This window comes from Saccoglossus kowalevskii, chromosome 16 (genome assembly GCF_978046115.1).
Source record: "Saccoglossus kowalevskii chromosome 16, keSacKowa6.1, whole genome shotgun sequence".
Taxonomy (NCBI): Eukaryota; Metazoa; Hemichordata; class Enteropneusta; family Harrimaniidae; genus Saccoglossus; species Saccoglossus kowalevskii.
Genome location: NC_140656.1, coordinates 23,950,540 through 23,976,077, shown reverse-complemented (window position 1 = coordinate 23,976,077; position 25,538 = coordinate 23,950,540). Strand labels below are relative to the sequence as shown.

The following is a 25,538-nucleotide window of genomic DNA, read 5'->3' as shown; positions in this document are numbered from 1 at the left end:
TTTGGAGGTCCTACAATTGTGTCGTCTGCGTCGTCTGTGTCGTCTGCGATCATAACAATAGTACGCGTAAATAGATTGATTGTTTGCTAGTGTATCTGTTCATTTCCTTCAGTCATTTCCATTTCCTTCTTTCATTGCAAACATGTCTGGCTCTAAATTGAAACCTAAAAATGCTCTCTGTCTGTATCGTGAAACACTTTCTGGTGCAGAACAGCTACGTTATGAAGCAAAACTGTCTACTATTGGGGGCTGTGACCCTTACGTGGTTGATGCTACTAAATGGTCTGCAGACGTCGCCTTGTTACCGTCCGTGACATATCCAGATATTGTGAATTACCTGGTTTTCAATCCTAGCCCTTACACACTGGATGACTTAAAGCGGTAGCGTCGTCGCGCTGCGCATGTTTGGGTGGTGAGTCCCACCTGTCGAAATATTTCCCATAATGCAATCTGTCACTCTTGAGTACCAAAACACAAAATGGCGGCGAAAGCGATGAAATATAGAAACCGGGACAAAACTAAAATCTACTTGGGAGCTTCCCACGGCAATTGGTGTGACACCACGAAAGTACAATTTTCTGGAAAGTCAAATACAATCTTTGCAGCACATCTTTTAGATGTGCATCGTAGATACTGTCGCGATTGCTTCCCGGAAAACTCAGAATCGGAACGCGAGTGTGATGTTGTTGATCAACTTGAACTTGATAATGTTCATGAAGAAGAGTTGACATTGAAGTAAGTACAATTCATCACGTGTTTTTGAATGTATACACGTTTTATCTATATACAATTTATAAGATGAAACCAGTAATAACAATTTGTTCACAGCTGATCTCGTCACTAACCGCAGTCGTGTTCATTGGGGGCTGATCACATCACGTCATTCTCGTGCAACTGTCGTCGTCCAGTGGTAGAAAATTTACAGTATTATCATATACGTGTATAGATTACTCGAATTCAAAAAAACTGAGGTACTTAGCCAGTATTTACTGGATAAATCAAACCATCGTGCGTGTGGTTTACGCCGCAATATCCGATCACGGAGAAACCTCCGATGCAGTCATGACATATGAGAGCCGAACCGTAATACTGTACTAACAAATGTCTTGCGCTGAGTGGTTTTTTTTTCTTCTAACAATTCGACATACATTTATATAAATAATGCAGTAAAAGACTGCATTTCCCTGTTTATTATTCACTCTGTTTCGCAACATTGAAATATACTTTTACCACTTAAAATAATTTACCTATAAATACAAATGAAAGTCATTCATTCCATATTATGTATTTGTTCTCATAGTGTGTTATCTATGGGGTGAGATTAGTGCCAAAATTAAATATTTTCTCATTATTTCTTCATGATTAATTTATTTAATCATTATTTTATAATTACATCATTGTTGTGTAATTATTATGCCATTATTATTTTATTGTATTTACATTACTTTATCATTATTAATTGTGTTATTATTATACCATTATTGTGTCATTATTTCATTGTGTTTACATTATTATATCATTATTGTGAAATTTATATACCATTATTGTTTCATTATTTCATTGTGTTTACATTATTACGTTATTGTGTAATTATTATACCATTATTGTTTCATTATTTCATTGTGTTTACATTATATCATTATTGTGAAATTATTATACCATTATTGTTTCATTATTTCATTGTGTTTACATTATTATATCATTATTGTGTAATTATTATACCATTATTGTTTCATTATTTCATTGTGTTTACATTATTATATCATTATTGTGAAATTATTATACCATTATTGTTTCATTATTTCATTCTGTTTACATTGTTATATCATTATTGTTAAATTATTATACTATTATTGTTTCATTATTTCATTCTGTTTACATTGTTATATCATTATTGTGAAATTATTATTACATTATTGTGAAATTATTATACCATTATTGTTTCATTATTTCATTGTGTTTACATTATTATATCATTATTGTGAAATTATTATACATTGTTTCATTATTTCATTGTGTTTACATTATTATTACATTATTGTGTAATTATTATACCATTATTGTTTCATTATTTCATTGTGTTTACATTATATCATTATTGTTTCATTATTTCATTGTTTACATTATTATATCATTATTGTGAAATTATTATACCATTATTGTTTCATTATTTTATTGTGTTTACATTATTATATCATTATTGTGAAATTATTATACCATTATTTTATTGTGTTTACATTATTGTTTCATTATTTCATTGTGTTTACATTATTATTACGTTATTGTTTCATTATTATACTATTATTATTTCATTGTGTTTACATTATTATATCATTATTGTGAAATTATTATACCATTATTGTTATTATCAAAGAAAGTAGACATCCGTATCCCACAATGCATTATGCAACATGGCTAGTGACTGGGCACAGCTTGTCATTTCTGAGATTAATGCAATCTCAGCATGCTTAGAAATGGAGCCGAATAATCTTGACGCAGTCTATGATAGACTTGTTTTACTGAAAGATGAACTTGTGTCATTGCAACTTTTGCATGATTTTCCTTTCCAAGTCATATCTAAGATATGTGCAGCAAAAGACACCATTGATTCGAGTTCCAATGTTAGTTTCTCTTATCAGTCATCGGAAATATTCTCTGGTGACCCAGGTCGTCCAAAATATGCTATCCCACAAGAACAACTGGATTTTCTGTTACGCGAAGGATTTAGTGTTTCTGACATATCCAGTATGCTTGGAGTTTCAAGAAGAACTGTTTTTCGAAGAATGTCTGAATTTGGCTTATCAGTAGCAGCAACTTATTCAATTATAACTGAATATGAATTAGACAGAGCTGTACAGGAAATTCTTCGCAAATTACCGAATACAGGTATGAAGTGTATGCAAGGACTACTCCTTGCACATGATGACAGTAGTGGAGTAATGATCTATGAAGATGTCAAAGCCTTTATAAACACAACAATTGAACACAGGGTGTAAGGTTTAATGCTGTTTCATATTGTGTATCGTATTATCACAGCAATAGATAAAAACTGTAATAAAAAACAATTATATTTCAACAATTTTAACTTTATTTACTGTACTTACACTGGTAAGCATCCCCACCCCTCCCCACTATACAAAACCAGATCAAATTCTAAAGTTGTGCTTATACCCTTATAATTATATCGCAATATTTTGAAAGTGTTAGGATGGGCCTATATCAGGGCCAGTATGGTATCTCCATGTTCTCCCCACCCTCATTTAAGATATTTCATAACTACCTTTCTGTTTTTCCCCTTTCCTTGTTTAAAACATATCAAGTCGTTGTTAATGACAGTCTCAGTCCCAAATGTTGTGCTTTGACACACATCTTTCAAGCAGTAACAAATTAGATTGAAACCATGAGTAGAAGCTAGATTGATATAAAGAAATAACACAATGGCCTAGAGTAATATTTGTTCAATATAGAATGTACCTGTGCCTCAATAATAAACAAGCATTGATAATGACACTGTCCATTTACAGAATATGATTTGATGTCCGATATTTTGACAAATTTGTTCAAATCTCAAAACAAATCAGTCACACATAGCGTAGATTATTGATTTCATGAAAATGAAATGTATATATTCTCCTGCCTATATAAAAAGACAAGTTGTGAAACTCCTGACACAAAAAAACCTTAAAAATCAACAAACTCGGAAAATACAACAACAAAAACTTATAAATTCAAATCCACTTGGTCGTTGCCAGAATTCTTGACAAAAACATTGCTGTATCATTTTTGAGGAAGGATTCGCAACGCATCATGAGAAATCAAATGTACACTGAATAACGACTGCCAATGGTTGTCTTGTTATCATTCAGCGTACGTTTGATTCTCCATGATGCACTGCGAATCCTGCCTCAAAACTGATACGGCGATGTTTTTGCCATGATTTCTGCAAATGTTCATTGAAAAACGCAACTTTTGTTACATTTGTTACAAATAAAATCAACAATCCAAACTACTGCCATATTTGATTCCATCAAGTCAACGCCTTTATTGCAGCTGTATTGCAAACATAATCAAAACAAAATAATCAGAATGTTATAAAAACATTTTCTGTAAAGTTTAATTTTTAATAACATTGTTAATATATAAACGTACATGTCTTATGACACTATACTGTTGGTCATCAGTCCACTATTATTAGATTACCAGGTTTATATCCAAATGTAGTGTGTTTGGGAAAAATATAGGTTAAACAAGTTTGATTGGTCCCTGAAATGAGCCAAACTCAGGTAACTGTATGATGTAATTACCGTAGATCATAGGAAATTACTGAATTCAGAGACCTAAAATCATGTACCTACAGTTTTGTTTATTTCTCACAAAATGTTGGCAGAGATTGTATCATGCAATTTAAACAGAAAATTTGGAAAAGTTCAGTCTACCAGTATGTGAAATGGTTTGGTTTGTGCAAAGTTCTCACTGAAATGCTAACATAGTAGGCCATGGTAGACAAATACAGGACTGTTCCCATCAGTTTACACATGATAAACAAAAGCATTGTATATGTACTGTTTAAAACATTCACAGTAGTAATACAAAGTTAACGCGAAATAGTACACACATATAAAAGGCAAATGTCAAAATATAACATTTTATATTATAAACATAGCGAAAATATTCCAACCTTGCTCCTGTGGAAAATGTCATAACATTTTAAACTTTATCAATCAAGCCTACAGCCTGTCAGCTGAGATAGCTCCGCTCTTAGCGATACACATTTCAATTAAAGCAAGAAGTCGAAAATATCACTTTTTACAAAAAATGACAAAAATATTCACCAAAATTAAAGAATTAAAGACAAAATGAACAAATCTGAGAAACGTCAACATGTAGTACCTATATATGTAATATCAACACAATCGGACTTGCAGTTTTTAACAAGAAGATGAAAATATCACTTTTTACCAAAAATAACAAAACAATTCACCAAAAATCGAGAGAACCACCCAAGGTACCTTCCTAGAAAGTTTCACAGCTATACAGTTTGTGGTTTTTAAGAAGAAGTCGAAAATGTAAAGTTGACGATGGCGAAAGCAAGCATAGGATTTTGTGTACACAAATTTGGACAGTTACTTCTTCAATTTATTATATGAAAATCACAATTGACTGATTGCATAGTCTGCCTAGAGGCAGGGAAAAGTTTGATAGGAACCAAGAATAGATGGAGAACTCTAATTTTCATGGCTCGTCTTTTGGCAGAAAATTTTAAAAAAGTGAAGCAGTCTGGGTACTCTTGAGGCTTGTGTTTTGGTGGAAAATTTTTAAAAAATGAAGCAGGTGGAAAACTTGTGTATATTTTGAGAGGACATAGTTTGGAGAAACGAAGCCAAGTAGGTGATATTGTAACTGGGTATAATATACACTATGGTCATTGTGAATATTTTATGAATACAATGACAACTTTCTAAACAACTCCAAATCCCATACTGTTAGTAAGAGCATATGTGAATCTTTCTCCAAATACCTCCACATCAGTTAAACCTAGTGGGAGTGATAGGATATTGGCACATGTATTAGCTGTGGGAAAAATGTGGTCTTTGTCTCTCAGAAAGGATATGGATGGCTCTGGATGTAATCCCAGTGGTGGGACCGATGCAACTCCCGTGAAAAATGTAAGCAAATCTCCAAGAGAAATCTGAACAGATACTTCAGCATTTTCATTTCCATCATTAAAATTTGCTTTAACTTCTCCTGTGAAAATACAATGTAGCATAAAAATATGATTGCCAGTCCATATAATCCAGTAGCATCATGGAAAAAAAAAGAACAAACATCACTTCAAAACAAATTACTGTTTTAGATTCACTTGGACCAAGTGCACACCATGTCAGAACACCCAAGAAGTTGGCTTTCAAATTTACTGCAAAGGTAAAGTACAGGATGCTATTCTCTCAAGAATAAGTCTGGAGCTCTCGCCCGTTTTAAATTCACAGGACAAACATGTTTGTTTGAGAACTATAAAAGTGTTAAACTTGTTTTTCTTCATTTCGCAATAAATACTGCTCTTGTTATTGCCAGATTTCAATAGAATATAAGGTGATCTGAATCGGACGTGTGATCAGTGCCCACGGAACCATGTTCCACATTGATTATGTTCGTCATATGATCTGACAACACATTTCTCATGTGTAGATGCTCTAAGAGAAGCCATATTCCCCTATGTTGTACTTTACCATTACTTATGGCTTCTATTACAGGTTTTACAGTCATACTGAATATGCACACCAGGATAAACACACAGGGATGTTTTTAGTCCAAATGAAAGTACAACCACCACTGGAGACTACAGACATTGTATCGCAACACACACTTGTCGCCTTATTGCTTCTTCAACTTTTGGAACATTTAGTAGCTGGCACTACATACATAGTGTCCCTGGCATTGGTTGGTGCAAACTTACTGTGTTTATGGTCAATTTGGGGGAAAGCAGCTCATTAGGCAATTCTTGATTTAACTAGAAGGATGCTCATTGAGATGAAGGTGGTTCTAATAAACTAATTTTTTGAGTTGTCACATATGCACTTGCATATACAGAAAATAAACTTTGTAGTTATTTGTCTCCAATAGTATAAAAACAGATACAGGTCACGCGACTAAGAGCTCTTTCAAGAGGCCTAAAATTGTCCTATACCAACCCATTGCCAGCATAGCTCATTAGATGGAGACATGCACATTCATCATGTATATGAATGGAAAACATGCAAATTAAAAAGCTTGGCCGCTCAGTAACCTACAAAAACACAATAAATATTCACTCACATGAATAAAAGTGTGCTACCTTCTTATTCACATAGGAGGAAAATGAAAATCAGTTATAGGAATGAATGCACAACTGGACCAAAAGCTCAAATGTCCAAAATACTAATGTGAATTCACCTTTTGCACAATCATCCAGATATTCATACCAGTTGTATATGGTAGTTTCTTCTAGAATTCTGTCATTTGAACCTTCTGGACTGTAATCAACAGTCATATCCTTCATATAGCTTACAGTTGGTTTCATGCTCTTATTTGCACATAAGAAGTACTCCATAGAACCTGCAAGTAATTACCAGAATTAAAAACATTCAATCAAAATACTGGCCAACATTAGCTTTTGCAGACAACCTAAAAATAAACAAGATATTAACAAAAATTCAAAATCAATTAGATATGATCTCATTAATTAATTACGGTAGGTTGAAACCCAAAACAAATTTATGTGGATATGAAAATGTTGAAGATCACCAGCATGCCAGACAAATGCAGCAGGCTTCGTCTTAGCCAGGCTAAGTTTTACGGTTGCATCGTCTCTACTAACACCCAAGCCTTGAATTTTGAATTAACAGTCAAATTTATGCAGAAAGTCATAAAAGAGGGTCATGTAAAAAATGTTGCTGTAGTAATGAAAAATATTCTGATAACTGCCAGTCACTGCTCTGCATTTTTTCCCAACCAATCAGAGTTAACGCTCAGCATATTACTGTAATACGAACTCCCCAGCATAAATTGAGCTTTCCAATCAAAATAAGCGAAGTTGGGCAGTGTATTTTTCGTTACTATAGTGTTCTGTATAAATTTACATCGTTAATTGAAAATTCCTAGCATCAAGGCTAGGTGTTAGTTGAGACGAATGCAACTGTTGAACTTAGCCTGGATTCTAGGCTAGCTTTGTATAATTTCTGTATTAATTACATGTACCTAATGCACAAACTTGCACCAATATCCCATTAGGAAATTTACTCATCATAGATTAGCAGTGTGCCAAATTTCAACTGAAATCAAACAGTAGATCTTGTATTGAATTGTGCATGGAAAAAAGTCATGTAGCCTATGCCACTGTCTAAAACATGACAATACCAAATTGATGGGCTCCTCTTCAACAAGATCATAGTAGGTAAAATTCCATGGTCCTCACAACTGTATACATTTATGTTCAGTCTGCTGCAATATAATATACAGTGTGGGTAAAATCATTATTTGCAAGGTAATATTTTACATGGCATCATGGTCATTGTCTGTCGTGTCTGCAGTTGTGAAGACACTTTAACATATAAAGGGAAGAAAACTAACTTACCAGGCTCTTTAGTAATCAAGTCTGCTATTTGCATTGTGTTTAGACCATCTCTAAACTGTTCAATTTCAGACAATGACCGGTGAACACAATAGTGCACTCCAAGATTTTTAATGATGAGCTCCCTTTCCTTAAGAGTTACTTCTTCGACTGGACTTGTGTATCCAGAGACAGCAATAACATGATCTCCTAACAATTCTAAAGCATTTCTCATGTCTTCATCTGAGTTGCAGTCTTGGATCTAACAGAAAGAAATTCAAAATTTAGGAAATACTCAAATTATAACACAAGACTCAATCCTTGTCCAGACATGTACACATGGCTTATCTTTGCGGTGAATTTCAGCATCAGTCAGCAAATCAGTTAACAACTTTTTATTAGTGGTGTTCAAATTCATGTGTCACACAGAGAGTAAAAATGGCACTCATTATAAATTGGCTCCCAGACAATCACTTTCAATCCTACTCTTAACCTCAAATTACATTTTCTCAACACAAGCCATAGAAAATTATATTATATGTGAAATGATGCTTCACTAATGTAATAAATTTCAGAAACCATATCACAAGTCTTTGCATAATACAAACATTAATCAACCAGTAGGTAATATATATGAGTAACCAACAATATAACAACTTCAAAACTTCACCTACTTTTTTGGCTAACTGTCTTACTTCATAGTCTGGGATATCATCTGCTTCAACATGTTTAACATTTCCAGACACCAAATATTGGTAAACAGGCTTTGCTAAACAATAAAGTCCTGGACCACCATGGCACAATGAGAGGGCAACCATTTTTCCAACCAAATAGTATCTATTCTGAGCAAACAATTGAATGTCATGGGAGAAACATAAATTATTTCCACTACCCTCCATCACTCCAGTTTCTTGTATGGTTTTCATTAGTAATCTAAGGAACTCTCTTCTTGGCCCTCCTTCATCTAAACCAGATTCTCCTACAAATCGTACTCTGAATGGATGTTTTGGATCTAAATCTGACTTGCTGATAGATCTTGCTCCAGTTTTCCACAAATTCCTCCTCACAATATTTATGTTTTGATACTGATTTTCTGCATATGAGTTATATACATATTTGAGTCCCAATTGTTCTACATGATATTCTAATACAGCCTTTGCATACTCCAATGTAACCCTACAAAAATACGAACAAAGATATAAATTTACTTGTCTTACTATGTTAGTTTAATCCAGTGAGTGACATCAAAATTTTCATATTTTTTTGGCAAAAACAGCTGAACCTTAACTCACACAAATTGACAGAAAAATAACCTGAGTGATATATATTGCATTTTGTATGCACATTCAGTGGGAGAAACTCTCAAAGTGTAATACACCAATTAGAAAAGAATGGTTTGGTCTTTTCTTGATAACCTAGACCTCTGTTGATTCAACTCCATGCTATTTCTTACAAAATATTTGTTGTTTACCGGGAAGAAATCACTTTGCGCAGAAATACAAAAAACAAGTCTGATATATTGTATTGTCATATTAACAAAGTTTCAGCTTATACATAGATTCCAAGCAATAGAATACCTTGTGTATTGATTGGTGATAATCCCTTCCCCATGAATACTTTCATCTTCTGCACTTTCATCAGTTTGTTCTTCATCTGTTACAATTTCTGAATAACATCTACATGTAGAAAATAATAAGTTGTTCTGAACCAATGAATAAATAAAACAGATAGCTCCACTGTGTGCGAAAACATTTATAACAAGTCATTGTCAATGACACGTCCCCGTTCTGTTCATATTTGAGTGACATATACATTCAAAGCAGATCATGACCGAAATCTCAGACCACTTTTGGTGGACTAAGATCCAGTTCCGGAATGGTAAAAATGTGCAATTTTGGTGAATTTTTGACCTTAAAAGGACTGGCCCAAATGCACAGGCATATGTATGATATAATGTATGATGTTTGTGTGAAGTTTGAACTTGATCTGTCCAGGCATGTCCGAGATATGGATCGAAAACTAAATTCTTTAAAACAAAATGGCCGCCAGTCGGCCATTTTGAACTTAATCCGAAGAAAAATTGGTGTGCATCAAGCTTATATTATGTTTAATATATGTACTAAATCTGAACAGAATCCATCCATGTATGACTGAGATCCAGTTCCGGAATTGTGAAAATATGTGATTTTGATGCATTTTCGTTTCGGCCTTAAAATGGCCATCATTCAGCTATTGTTAAGCGGATCATGAAACAAATGCACATATCTATTTGTGACATGATGTACCATGTATGAGTAAAGTCTGAACTTAATCAGTCCATGCATGTCTCGGATACGGATCCAGAACTGAATTCTTTAAAACAAAATGGCCACCAGTCGGCCATTTTGAACTTGATCCGGGAAAAAAAATGACGTGCATCAAGGTCCTATTATGTTCAATGTATGTACCAAATTTGAACAAAATCCGTCCATGCATAACTGAGATCCGAGTCCGGAATGGTGAAAATGAACGATTTTGATGCATTTTCGGTCTTAAAATGGCCGCTATTCAGCTATCGTTAATCGGATCATGAAAAAAATGCACGTGCATATACATGTAATGTGTGATGTATGAGTAAAGTCTGAACTTAATCAGTCCATGCATGTCTGAGATACAGGTGATCACGGACAGACGCACGCACGGACGGACAAACGGACGGACGCACACAGGGCAAACCATAAGTCCCCGTTTTCAGACTACATCCGAACGGGGACTAACAAACTAATGTTTCAAACACATCATTTGAAATTACTGAAATCATTCCTTCCAAAAGAAAAACCAGCCCTGCTTGAGTATTGCACATACCACACAATGACAACAATGCCTCCAAATGGTAGAAATGATAATACAGATGGTGATTATACTTACTTATCCATGATTGATAATAGGCCAGCTGAAGATGTTGATATATTACTTGGTGCAGATGTAGACATATTATCATTCCATACAGATGCAGGTGTTGAATCACTACTTGGTGCCACTGACGGGATTAAGATGTTAACAGTACACGGTGCCACTGGATGAGTTGAATTACTACTTGGTACCCTTGGTGGGGTTGAGCTATTACTTGGTGTCAAAGCAGCTGATGAGTCATTACTCTGTGTTGACAATGGTGCATATGAATTTGGAAAATTGTCATTGTGTGTGGATGTGCTGTAAATGTGTAATAAAAGAAGGATATAATTATTGAAAAATAGCAACAAGCAGCCTGTCAGTTGAGATACATGTAGCTCCACTGCTGGCAATGCACATTTCAATTACGAACTGAAGATATCATTAGAAAATGAACTAAATGTATAGTATCAAAGCAATCAGACTTGTGGTTTTTAACAAGAACTCGAAAATATCACTTTTACCAAAAATCACAAAAATATTCATCAAAACAAGTCATTGTCAATGACACGTCCCCGTTCCGTTCATATTTGAGTGACATATACATTCAAAGCAGATCATGACCGAAATGCACCTGCATATGTACAACACATTGTGCTAAATCTGAACAAAATCCATCCATGCATGACTGAGATCCGGTTCTGGAATTGTGAAAATACGTGATTTTGATGCATTTTCGGCCTTAAAATGGCCATCATTCCGCTATTGTTAAGCAGATCATGAAACAAATGCACATATCTATTTGTGACATGATGTACCATGTGTGTGTGAAGTTTGAACTTGATCAATCCAGACATGTCTTGGATACGGATCCAGAACTGAATTTATTAAAACAAAATGGCCGCCAGTCGGCCATTTCGAACTTGATCCAAAAAAAAAATGACGTGCATCAAGGTCCTATTATGTTTAATGTATGTACCAAATTTGAACAAAATCCGTCCATGCATAACTGAGATCCGGGTTTGGAATGGTGAAAATGTGCAATTTCAATGCATTTTCGACCTTAAAGAGGCCGCCATTTGGCTATCGTTGATGAAATAATGAAACAAATACACATACATATTTGTGACATGATGTACCTTGTGTGTGTGAAGTTTGAACTCGATCAATCCAAGCATGTCTCAGATACGAATCCAGAACTGAATTCTTTAAAACAAAATGGCCGCCAGTCGGCCATTTCAAACCCGATCCAAAAAAAAAAATGACGTGCATCAAGGTCCTATTATGTTTAATGTATGTACCAAATTTGAATAAAATCCGTCCATGCATAACTGAGATCCGGGTCCAGAATGGTGAAAATGTGCGATTTTGATGCATTTTCGGCCTTAAAATGGCCGCTATTCGGCTATCGTTAATCGGATCATGAAAAAAATGCATGTGCATATGTCCCATATAATGTGTGATGTATGAGTGAAGTTTGAACTTAATCGGTCCATGCATGTTCGAGATACAGGTGATCACGGACGCACGGACGGACGCACACAGGGCAAAACATAAGTCCCCGTTTTCGGACTGCGTCCGAACGGGGACTAATTAGAGAATTAAAGATACATGTATCATCACGAAATGAACAAATCTGAGAAAGGTCCACATGTACCCGGTAGTACCTATATATGTAATATCAAAGCAATATGACTTGCCGTTTTTTGCAAGAAGTCGAAAATATCGCAGAAGAAGTTAAAATTGTATTTGACGATGACAGACGAAGATGGATATTCAGTAATATGAACAGCTCCACTGTGTCAACTTTGTTGACAGCAGAGCAAAAAACATAATAACCAAATAATTCAGCAAAAGTACTAATTAGAAGATAATGTCACCAAATGAGCAAATACAACTAGGACACCCAAGTGTCTACATTGTAAATTTGAAAGCAATCTGGCCAAAGGTTTTTGAAAAGAAGTCAAAAATAAAAATGTTCAATGTTTTTTGTCTACTCATGAACAGATCTCCATCTCCTTCCCCTAATGCACCTTCACACCAAAAACCAAGGCAAACGATTCAGCAGTTTCAGAGAAGAAGTCGTTCATGGATACCAGGGAAACGGACGGTCGGTCTCATGGAGCGATGAGCTAAAAATAGACCCTTGTAAATAGTGTCATGAAATTAATAAGACTGAGTGTAGTTCATGTCAAGAATATTCATGCCAAATTTCGAAGCAATCAGACAGTAGGCTGTTGAGAAAATAATTTTTGACCAAATATGACAAAAATATTAGCATGGGATGTCATGAAATGAACAAATCTGACAGAGGACCATCCCAGGTATTTGGGAATGTATTAAAATCAGATGTCACAACCAAAAATTCCATAGTGTTCAATATACTTACTTCAAATCATCACAATCAAGATCATTAAGACCAGCACAACCATCAATGTGTTCTCGTATAGTAGAGTATGGTACCTGGATGCCACAGGTGCTACATGCTACTGTTGGAGTGTTATTAATTGCCTAAAAATAATATACGAATAGTAATAAGAAACATTTAAAGTGCTTTCTTAATATTTTGAGGTCATCAATATTGTTGCCATGATTACTATGTTAAGGGTTACTATTAACAGGATTACTCAAAGAAAACATAGAAAGAACTCCTGTGTGCTGAGAGTATTGGAGACACAATTCTAAATTACCTTTACTTGAGATATTAATGAAAAGCTGAAAACTGATTATGCAAATCAGGAAATTAATATGAACAGATTTGAGTGTAAAACTAATAAGGTCTGTGCAATGTAACATACCATGTACCAAGTTTTATTAGAATTGTGATTAGAACCAACAAATTATGAATTATTATAGCTAATTAGGGAATTAATATGAACAGATTTTAACCCCAAACTAATCAGATTTGTACATTGTCCTAGAGCATCTTTGTATCAAGTTACATTGAAATGGAATTTGTATTTTAGATATCAATGTAAAAGCTTACAATAGGTTAATTATGCAAATTATGTGATTAATATGTACATATTTCAACCCAAAATTAATTAGATCTGTCTATTGTACTAGAGCATCTATGTACGAGGTTTCATTGAGAAAATTGATGATTAGTGCTTGGGATATCAGTGTAAAAGTTGAAAATTAGGTGCATATAATATATACCAAGAACTAATTGGGTCTCTGCATAGTCCTAGATTCATTGAAATGTTATGATTAGTACTTGAGATATCAGTGGAATGCTGAAAATGAATTAACTATGCAAATTAGGTAATTAATATGCACAATTATTTACTCCAAAACTAATCAGGTCTCTGCATAGTCCTAGAGGATGTATGTACAAAGTTTCATTAAAATGTGATGACAGAGCTATGAATGACTGACATTGAAACGTTCCATTCAGATCAGATGGCACCCTCTTGTGCCAATCCCCCTGCTTTTGACCTAATAGATTTCAAATGACAACTCAATGTTCAAAATACAAAAATAACCCAAAATTGAACCACTTGATGTGATTAAAAATGGTTCACAGAAAAACCCAAATTCCCTGTCTTTCAACTCCATCTACATATTTCCAACTATAGAGGGCGATATACCCACATCTGAAAATTGTGCATAATGGAGATATGTTGAAATAAATTTACCTGCTCACAAAAAGGTACAGACTATAAAAACAAACTATCTAAATACTAAATTTACATAATGTAAAAAGTGGACCTAGGTTACACTAGCATTATCTACAACTTTTCTTTTATATTATTACTAGTATAAATACATGTATAATACCAGAGGTACATTACTTAGGCTTTGCAACTACGGTGACATGATACCAAGATCCCGTTTCAATCTCGCATAAGCGTTCCAAATCAGAAAAATGCAAATGCGCAGGCCCAAGGTAACTAGGATACTGGGATGTCTAGGTGGATGAAAAAATAGCTGCTCACGATATGATGGATTACAATAACTAAATTTTCTCTACATTTTTAATGTATTACACATTTGTTCCCTATGAATGTGGTAATACACATGTACATGTTTTATTGTTTTATTACAAACCGATTATGTCATGTCAGAAGGTCGTAGCATCAGTCTCGCTATCTACGAGATGAGACTTGAATGGGATGCAATGTCACAGTACAGTACATTATGAACGTGTAATGCGTTATAAAACACATATTGCATGGCCTTACTCGAGCACTAGTATATGTCTGGACACACTGTGAGGTACCAGAAATACCTGCTATTCCCCTCGGCCCACAGCCTACATGTAAGTGAACATTTTCCATACTTAAAAATTACAGATTGCAGGGCTTTAATTTTAATAGGTTCTAAATTGATAACTTGCACAAGTGAAATGATGGGTTTAAGGATGTCGCGACACTCTGCATATTTCAAATCCACCAGCAAATTCTAATTTTGGATATGCTTCAACCAAAAACTTCACAACTTCAGCACTATCCAATCCAATAGGCATGCGTAATTTTCTTTCCCCCAATCCCGCTTTGATCAGTAATCGTTTATCTTCTGGACCTGGCGACCAATGCTGATCAGTAGACGCGAGGGCTATCCATACATGTGACCATGTTGGACGACTCGGAGATAAGTTGCTGTTGCCCTGACCATGATGAACTGCACCACGTCTTCTCGTACCACATCTTCTGGTGCTTGAAAATGACCGTGAAACTTCCCCATAACAACGTCTTCCAAAGGTTCTTCTCATTTCGTCTCTGATGGTGCTGCTTAGATCTAATGGCGGAGACACACCGGACGCAGTACGCGCATCATCACGCGGTGACGCTGTCGACAACTGTCTTGCTTGAGACTGCGCCCTATCTCTGTCACGATGGACATCTATGTGACATGCATATGGTGCTTCTTGAATAGCAACTGATCTCTGCAAAATGTCACTAGCGCTTCTTAAATAATTGCAGGCATCTCTGGTGCTATCTGAATCGGCATTAGAGCTCACATTAACACGTTCTCTCCCGCCAGCGGCCATGACAGGGTAGACCCTTTAGGCATCTTTATTTTGTGTCTTTCATTTTACGGATTGGCAAATACTTCCTATTTTTCAGCATGAATTTCATATCATGGATTTGTTGAAGGTTACATAAGGTTATCAAAGGAAAATAAATAAATATTGCGTTTAAACTTATCCAGCGGACTGCCTGAATGTGGTAATCATTTTGGTGCTAGCTTAGGGGGTTGTTTATTTATTAATGATAAAATAACGAAAGAATAATGAAATAATAATGGCGAATAAAATTCACAATAATGATAAAATAATGAAACAATAACGGTATAATAATTACACAATAACGTAATAATAATGTAAACACAATGAAATAATGAAACAATAATGGTATAATAATTTCACAATAACGTAATAATAATGTAAACACAATGAAATAATTTCACAATAATGATATAATAATGTAAACACAATGAAATAATGAAACAATAATGGTATAATAATTTCACAATAACGTAATAATAATGTAAACACAATGAAATAATGAAACAATAACGGTATAATAATTTCACAATAATGATATAATAATGTAAACACAATGAAATAATGACACAATAATGGTATAATAATAACACAATTAATAATGATAAAGTAATGTAAATACAATAAAATAATAATGGCATAATAATTACACAACAATGATGTAATTATAAAATAATGATTAAATAAAATAATCATGAAGAAATAATGAAAAAATATTTAATTTTGGCACTAATCTCACCCCATAGTTATCACCTATTAAGGTCAAAGATTCAGGTATTTCTATTTACAAAGTATAGGGTTGTTTTTCTGCAACTGAGTTTTTGTCAAATTTTGATTTTGAAAATTCCTATAAGTATAATATAATGTCAATGAATACTAATACTTATATTCATTATCTGTTTCCCCCTGTTATTTTTTCTAATATGTAAAATTGTTTCTATGTAGTTAGTAAAAATTTAAATTGTTTTCAGTTTTTAATCAATGCGTTGTTGAGTTTTAAATGTTATAAACTACTAGGTATAAATTGTTTTTGAAATCATTTGTTTATTAGATAATTGTTTATTTTTCATTGTTTCATTTATATATTTAAAATATTGATATTTTACATACATATACCCTTGGTAATAGCAATGTGTGTATGTTTTGTTATTATTTGATATGAAATTGAAAAGAAACATTAAAATCTGTAGTTCAGCTAATATTTAGTTTTTGATAAATCAGAATAACCACTATTTATTTATAAGCCATATCAATGTGACTGATTGACTTTTAACTTGTTGATTTATCAGTGCCCTGTTTGTAGAATAAACCAAGTTTATTACCATAGACCTGGTTAAGTTTATTGTGTGTCATATAGATATGCTAAGCTTCTCATATGATTTCAATTATGAAATGCTTTTTGTAAAATTGAGCAATGTTTTTTTTCTGAGCTGAATATATTTTAGTTTTAACACTAAATATAAAGCACACTCCATAAAAATCTCATACAGGACTGCATATATACGATACTTAAAGAACAGAAGATATCATTAGAAAATGAACAATATATCGTACTGTACATGCTTATATTAATAAATTCCATTGCTATCATTTTTTCACAGTTGTAGAACCTGTTCCAGTTGCTCCGTCTACTCCTGTACGCCCTAGGCATTGTGAACCACAAGTCATGTAAGTGTAATGCTAGTACAATTTTTATTTATCATCAATACACATGATTACTTAGCAGATGTAACATTTTTACAATCCAGTGTGGCAATATATTTGATATTGATTGCTGAATGAAGTTCAACACAATTATTAAAAGTCATTATTCTGACAAACATGCTAAAGGGGTTGTCGTCTCTGGTCCCCTTTTGTTGTTGCCAGTGCTGAATGCATTTACTTGTCACCTTTCTGAATATATATTTTCAACTATTACCATAGGATTGATCCTGAAGAAACGCTAACTGCAAGTGAAGAAGAAGATGATGGTGATGAATATGACAATGAGATATATATATCTAGCAATATCAGGTTTGCAATACTTATTGTTGTGGCAATGTTTGTGTATCTATCTGTATCTCAATTGTTTTGTGTTTTTGGCAAAATTGGGGTCAAAACTGAATTTTTTACTTCTCACAATACCGCAACTTAGAAGTAGCGGTGTGGTTCTCTTCCATATTTGCTCATTCATTGACAGTAAGGAAGTGTAGCTTGACCGTGAAGTGTTAATAATGAATACAGTATGTGCTTGCTCCATATGATCTCGATGCTTTCAAAGTATTATATATAATTTATTTACAGAAATACCCAAAACTGCTCTGTTGAGGATGTTGTTCTTAATTTTGATTGTCATGGTACTGATGACAATGGAGTCACTCAAGATGATGATGATGATGGTGACGATTCATCTGTTGATATGATAAAAGCTTCTAAGTGTATAGCTTATGCGTCTACAATTGTTAACCTGGTGAAAAAAGCTTCATGGAGATGTGTGTTGTAACGAATGTGAGAAAAAACTCACCTACAGCCATTCTCTGGTTGGAACTGCTCTCACAATTGAATGGGTTTGTTCTGACACTCATAGAAATGGCAGATGGCAATCGCAACCACGTTATGATGGTATATTCGCTACCAATCTGCAACTTTCCATGTCTACATTATTATCAGGAAACAGTTTTAGGAAAATTGAACTTTTGTTTCGGTTTGTTAATATCGCCTGCAATTCAGAAACTACTTTTTTGCGTGTTCAGAAAATTTATGCTGTACCTGCCATCCAAGCATACTGGAATACATTGCGAAAGGACTTGCTTGAGTCATGTGAACTTCTTGTGTTCAGTGAACATCCTTTTTTTATGGCAATCAGCTTTAACAATTTTGATAATGTTGCAGTTATGTGAGCAATGTGGAGGTGAATCAAGAAATCAGGAATCATACCAATTTGCAGGTTAAATGATCTTCCAATCATTATGCTTATGGTCTTCAATCTTCTTTTCAGGCAACTGTGATAAGTACACAGATATAAAACATTCATGGGACCTGTGGCATGGTGGAAAAATATCCTTAAAATGTTCTAGAGGTAGGTTACTACTTGTGTGGGCAACTGCGGTTAGAAACCATTTTTGGTATGCTTCCAAGGAATGTGGTGGTGATGAGAGGAAAATGAAGGTATATGTTATATTTAGTTTATGTGTTTTAGTTGAGCACTAGAGTGTTGTGTATTCTTCTAATATACTCAAGAATTTAGATCCAGGAATAATTTATTTGAAATTTTAGATGCAGTATGCTTATAATAATTATAATTACATGGGTACAAATATCATGTTGATCTTTTGCAGGCAATTTGGTTTGGCATTCTGCATCATGTGGTTAATGAACATGAGTGGTTATTGAATGTTGATGGTACATATGGTGGATGTGCTCATGAACTCCTGTCAGTAGAAAACCAGTGTAGGCCTTGGCTCGAAAAAGGATCACCTGCTCATTTGGCCCTTAGAAATATTGTAGAGGATAAGCGCCTGCTGAAAAATCTTGGGCATTACACTAACTTCAGGTGCACAATATCATTGTATTTTATGACTATCTTTCAGCGCAGGATTTTAAACATAGTGTACATGAACTTGTTACACATTTTCATTTCTGCTATTTTATATGATTAATTAAAATATGTATTTTTTGGTTTACATCATCAGACAAACTGGTTTCTTGGAATCTTTTCATAGCCACATGTTCCATGTATGGTTCTTCCAGATTTGTTGGATATAAAGCTAGGACCCAGCTCGCTGCCATAGACTTTAACATGCATGCTGGACGTGAACAAGCTGTTAGTGAAGATGGACAACCAAAGTACATAACAAAACACTGCCAGTGACAAAATTTGATCTTGTATTAATGAATTGATTTTCACTGAACAAAAAGCAGATCTCATTCATTGATCAGAATCTGATCAATTTTTCATATGTAAATTTGGGAATGGCAGCAAAGTTTTACTTTAGAAAACTGTTGTTATTTCTTACTTCATACTTTGTATGACTGGACATGTTTTTTAGCTTCGCTGTCGACTTTGTCGAGCGAAGCTTATCATATGAGTGATTGTCCGTCGTCGTCCGTGTCAATGTTTTACTTTTTCGACTTCTTATTGAAAACTACAAGCCTGAATGCTTTGATACTTGGTGTATATGTACCTTGGGTAGACCTCTCTTAGATTTGTTCATTTTGTAATGATATCTTTAATTCTCTAATTTTGGTGAATATTTTTGTCATTTTTGGTAAAAAGTGATATTTTCAACTTCTTGTTAAAAAGCGCAAGTCCAATTGCTTTGATATTACATACATAGGTACTACAAGTGGACCTGTCTCAGATTTGTTCATTTTGTAATGATATCTTTAATTCTCTAATTTTGGTGAATATTTTTGTCATTTTTGGTAAAAAGTGATATTTTCAACTTCTTGTTGAAAACCGCAAGTCCAATTGCTTTGATATTACATACATAGGTACTACATGTGGACCTCTCTCAGATTTGTTCATTTTGTAATGATATCTTTAATTTTGGTGAATATTTTGAAAGAATGTACTATACATATTGTTCATTTTCTAATGATATCTTCTGTTCTTTAATTGAAATGTGTATTGCTAACAGCGGAGCTATCTCAGCCGACAGGCTGCTTGTTGTATCTAGGTTCAAAATCAACTATTCAAAACAGTCAAAAAGATTCTACCCGTCAGCTGTATTGGTTCCAAAACAATATACTTATATTACTGAGCTACAAGAACTTATATTCAGGATGAGATCCACTGTTGAAGGGCATATGTCTCAGCACATATCATTTGCTGAAGATGATCCACGCCGAATCCACAGGAGAAGATCTCTTATGGACCCACCAAGCTTGTCAGATCTTGTTTCACAACACCTGAGTGGATTTTCAAGATCATCTACATCAGATTGTACTACATCTAACCAGGTATTGTAACAGAATCTAATTACTTTAGTGTTATTTATATTAGTACTGGATTCTGCTGCAAATCAGCCCTGGGTCATTAACAAGTTTGGGTTTTGATATAAGAAACCAGAAACCACCCAGAGTTTCAGTAAAAATCTTGAAATTTTTATTTCAAAATGGAGTAGGTTTTTTAAACGTAACATTCCCACTTTCTTGGAAACCCCTTGTTGATCCCTGTATTCATAAGTTTTGTGTATTTTTGTTATGGGTCAGTTGTATATTGTACTAATGAAGTCCTTATTAAAAATGACTGGGTACAAACAAATCTTGCTGTACATGTTTCTAAGTACAACCATGGCATGATTTTTCCTGTGGCTGTACTGACTAACATGTGCAGCAATATTTTTTTTGGAACCGGCCAAATTTCATATGCGCCTCACTAGTACATTAAAAGCTAACAGCCAAATCATAATAAAAATATAGGTTCACTAAACACTGCTTATGACCCTATAATACAATCAACAAATACAAATAGACCTTGAACAACATAATTTATAAGAGTAACCGTGTTATTGATGTATGGAGGGTTTTCTGCTTTATAATACAACATGCGGGAAAAGTGTGTATTTGTTTGCTTTTATTTCTCACATTAATTTTACCATCTGCAACTAGTTTCAGGCTGACAAGTTTTCTCAAAATTTGTTTCTTTTTCCTTATTACAGACTACTTGACGCATGGGGCCAGGAACAGCCACTGATGGCGCTGTATACAATCAAAACCTGTTTCGACTTGCCTACGCTCGTGCATACTACTGTGTAAAGAAACAGTTGTTAAATATGATGTCCAGTTTAGTATGATAGAAAGTGTGCATACTCTTCAAATAATCACAATAGATAGAGTGGGTCAAGACTGAATATTCGTGATTCCAGCGTTTCATAATAAATACTTTCTATCAATAAATGCACTTTCAAATGATATTCATCATAACCTTGTTAAAGGAAAAGTCAAGCCAAACAACATAATGACCCCTCAAGAAAACGCTCTATAAATGTAGGAGAATGCAATTTTTTCATTCTCTAGATATTCAACTTTTCATCAGTATTATGTAGTCAGCCATCTTGATTCTCAAGCAAAGGGTTATGGGTAAAGTCTGACATCATAGAATCTGTTGTCAGAAATTGAGAAAATGATTTCATCTATAACTTCAAAATTTAAAACTTCAAATTGGCTGAAAGTTTAGAACATGGTAGCATATATGTACTGGTGCTTCTAAAATAGTTGTCACGGAAACAGAACTGAAAATATTTATTTACATGTTTATCTGGGAGTATTATGTTGTTAGCCTTGACTTTCCTTTTAAAGGTCATTAGCATATTGTGTACGCAGTGTGCATGCTTCTGTATTGACTGCTCAGCAAAAAATTTGTACATACTCCTACCATGTCATACTCTGTAATATGCAATTACAATTCTGGTTCCCCAGAAGTGCTGTAGTAAGAAAACCATGAATAACATCGAATGCCAACCAAGAAGACTGAATGTGAAAAGTTTATTTATTTTTCTATATTGTACACTACATAGAAGTATGACTACAGCAGCTGAACAAATTTGGCAGTTAGAAAGGCCATGTTAGTCATCTGACCACATAGATCAAAGGGAACTCTATTATTGCTAATATCTAGGTTTAAAACCCAATGTGACCAGAGAATACTGTAAACCGTTACAATTAGGCAGCTAGAAAATTTCATGATTTTTTTAATTTGAGGCACATCAGCGGCGATTGAATTTTGTGAAAGTTGCCTGGAATTTAAAGCCACATAATTTTTTTTATTGACTCTCTCATACTGGTATTTGTATCTGTGCTACGTTTTACAATTTCAAAATGCCTGCCGAAGCTTTGAACGTCGCCAGGTTTAAACGATGATACTGTTTTAAACATGATTTTCAGGTTTTCGTAAAAATGTATAGCAAGCAAAATTAAAGCGGTTTACAGTATGGCTATTGAGATTAAACTATCATATAAATTCTGTTTGGAATCTAGCTGCTAATTTTTAATTTGGGTCGTGTCTGTGCAATGTGTGTGCACATTTTCATGTTACCAGCTTTTTCTCACACATGTGTGATCCAATTCAGTTCAGAGTTGGTACAGAGACAGAAATTGATGGTGCTATTGTGCACATCAAGTTATTTTTTCGATTCTTCAAAGTTTCACTGTGTTTTTCCTTGATTTTTAACATTTTCCCTTCAAAATCCGACTTTTCCCGAGTTTAATCAGAGTTTTGATGACGCTTACGCAGTTCTCGTCTCGGTGGAAATCAGTCAATTTTGTGAGGATATTGTATCCCGGAATTGTGTCTTTATTTGCGCAATGCTTCTATGGACAAAATTGTGTCTCGTCAATTTCAAAGGTAAGAAACTGTGCTTGTTATGGTATTTATACACTTTGTATTATCGCTTGTGTCTCGGGTTTGGTGATCGTGAGAAAGTATTGCTAACCTGGCGAGAGTTTCGCCAGAAAAACTGCCTTTTTATTATGGTTGTAGGAACTGATTATGTATTGTGTAAATTGAAAGTTTACCTTGTGACTTAAGAGGTTTGCAGTGCTCTCACCGGGATTCAAACGTCGTGGTGGTGTCGGCGCAATGCTGCTCTGAGACGCTTGCCAGACTGCCTCGCTCAAAATCATTATCGCCATGCTTGATTTCCGCAACATTTACATTTGTTTATGATTTCCACAGCTATTGTTCTATGAGATGCGTCCTCGCTGTTCATAAACAGCCATAAACAAGTTTAGTTGGGTCGGCATGTACTCATTGAAAGTGTTGGTTTATTTACATAATCCACTCATCACGCAATAGGCGAAGTTAAAAATATGTCGCTACTCAGGAGAGCTTGCCCACAACGCTAAATGTCCCAATAAAAACGTACCGGTACGTTTATTTTTTCCACAGAAAAATTCCACCCGGCACATTTTTATTTGGGACGGTACGTTTATTTATTTTTCTAAATCCGATTAAAAAAATCATGCCTTTTTCCCCATGAGAAACGAAGCCAAAAGATCGCACTAAAACATCGGTAAATCTGGTCTTTCGTGTTGCTTTCACCATGAGGTCGCTGAACTGTCATATTTAAATGCTTTATGGTAATTTGAGCACATGGGCACCATCCAGCATTTTGATTGGTTGATTAGCGATTTGACCTATCTGGTCAATAAACACGCGTCGTGGGCATGGATAACATGGCGAATATTGTCTCATCGAGCGTTAACATGTAACCGAAAACATTTGCTTACGATAAAACTAAGTTGAATTTTACTTGCATTTCATAACAATCCAACGAATTTATTTTTTGTACGTTAATATAATCACTACTGAGTACTAATCAACAATTACAACACTTCGAAAACAAGTAAGCCATCGTACCGTGAATATTTTTTGTTGTCATGTTGTTTTTGTTGTTGTCATGTTGTTGTTGTCATGTTGTTGTTGTCATGTTGTCATTTTTTGTTGTCATGTTGTTGTTTTTTTGATTGACTGTAATTTTCCAACTTTTCATGACGTCTATTGTAGCACCAAATTATGGCCTTTCACTCCTCCTTGACGCCTATTTAAACGATTATACGGCATCTTGTTGCCAGCCACGAATGTCACACTAGACGAACTTGATCGATACTGCCGACCATTCCATGCATTTTTTATCGACGCACGACGACACGCAAATCGAGAAAAGTATTGTCCTTGCAACAATTTCGCACAATACGTCACCACTATACAGTGACTGATTTAATTTTTATTCAACATTAAAACAAACTACAGTGAGTTGTTCTATGGTCGTATAAAAATAAAATAAACTACATTAAGATACAGTAAAGTTAACCAACTAAACAGAATGCTAAATAAAGCTAAATAATATTACAAACACATATAGAATCACAATAAACTTGTACGATACAGTACAATACAATACTCTAACTACTATTGCTAAGGAGTGGAAAATCACATTCACATTAGAGTCATAACTATGGAAAGAATATTTTTATATTTGGTGGAGCTGCTCATATATCATCTGCATACATTTTTGTATGTATTGTGCAGTTTCCCAGCCAGTCAGACTCGAGTAGTGATTGGTTTGCTACTTCATTACATCTTGCAGCCTTTCAAACAGTATATTGCTGGACATGCATCAATTGTTGTCCATGTATATTCCTAATTGCTCTGTGAAAACTTGCAATTTCTTTCTGGCTGGTATAAATATATTAAGTAATATGTTTTCGTACTGAAAAGACAGTACACAAATATCTTTTTTAATTAAATTTAACAGCTAATGGGAGCATATATGCTACAACCTCTGCTTACTTTTGACTAAATGTTTTTTTGTTTTTTTCAGGTGCAGAGCCAGAATTTTTTTCTCGGAAAGCAAAGCCACTGAAACTGCATATGTTACAAAAGCATAATATTCGCTGCATGTCTGATAATTGTATAAAGTTTTGCAGGTTGTCTTTTTTTTTTGAGAAGTGCTGTCAACCAAAGCATAAATATGTGTTTCTCTGTACATAAAAGTTCAATTTCACACGATTTGTTAATATTAATGTATGATAATAAAAACTTGATAATATTTTTCTGGATTCTTGCACTTTATTTGTATCATTGTCATA

The 25,538-nt window shown here is 34.3% G+C and overlaps 1 long non-coding RNA gene and 1 pseudogene across 2 annotated transcripts; both read left to right on the top strand.

Moving 5' to 3' along the window:
- The first annotated feature begins 484 nt into the window (after positions 1-484).
- Positions 485-18,436, top strand: LOC146733777 (uncharacterized). Its single transcript, XR_014926628.1, has 3 exons — positions 485-735; positions 17,567-17,633; positions 17,889-18,436. It is a non-coding gene; the product is annotated as an uncharacterized LOC146733777 (long non-coding RNA).
- LOC146733776 (uncharacterized) lies at positions 17,787-25,508 on the top strand (annotated as a pseudogene). The gene is made up of 9 exons (XR_014926608.1): positions 17,787-17,797; positions 17,889-17,978; positions 18,249-18,842; positions 18,943-19,112; positions 19,283-19,497; positions 19,637-19,790; positions 20,624-20,906; positions 21,608-23,292; positions 25,271-25,508. The product of XR_014926608.1 is annotated as an uncharacterized LOC146733776 (transcript).
- The last annotated feature ends 30 nt before the right edge of the window (positions 25,509-25,538 follow it).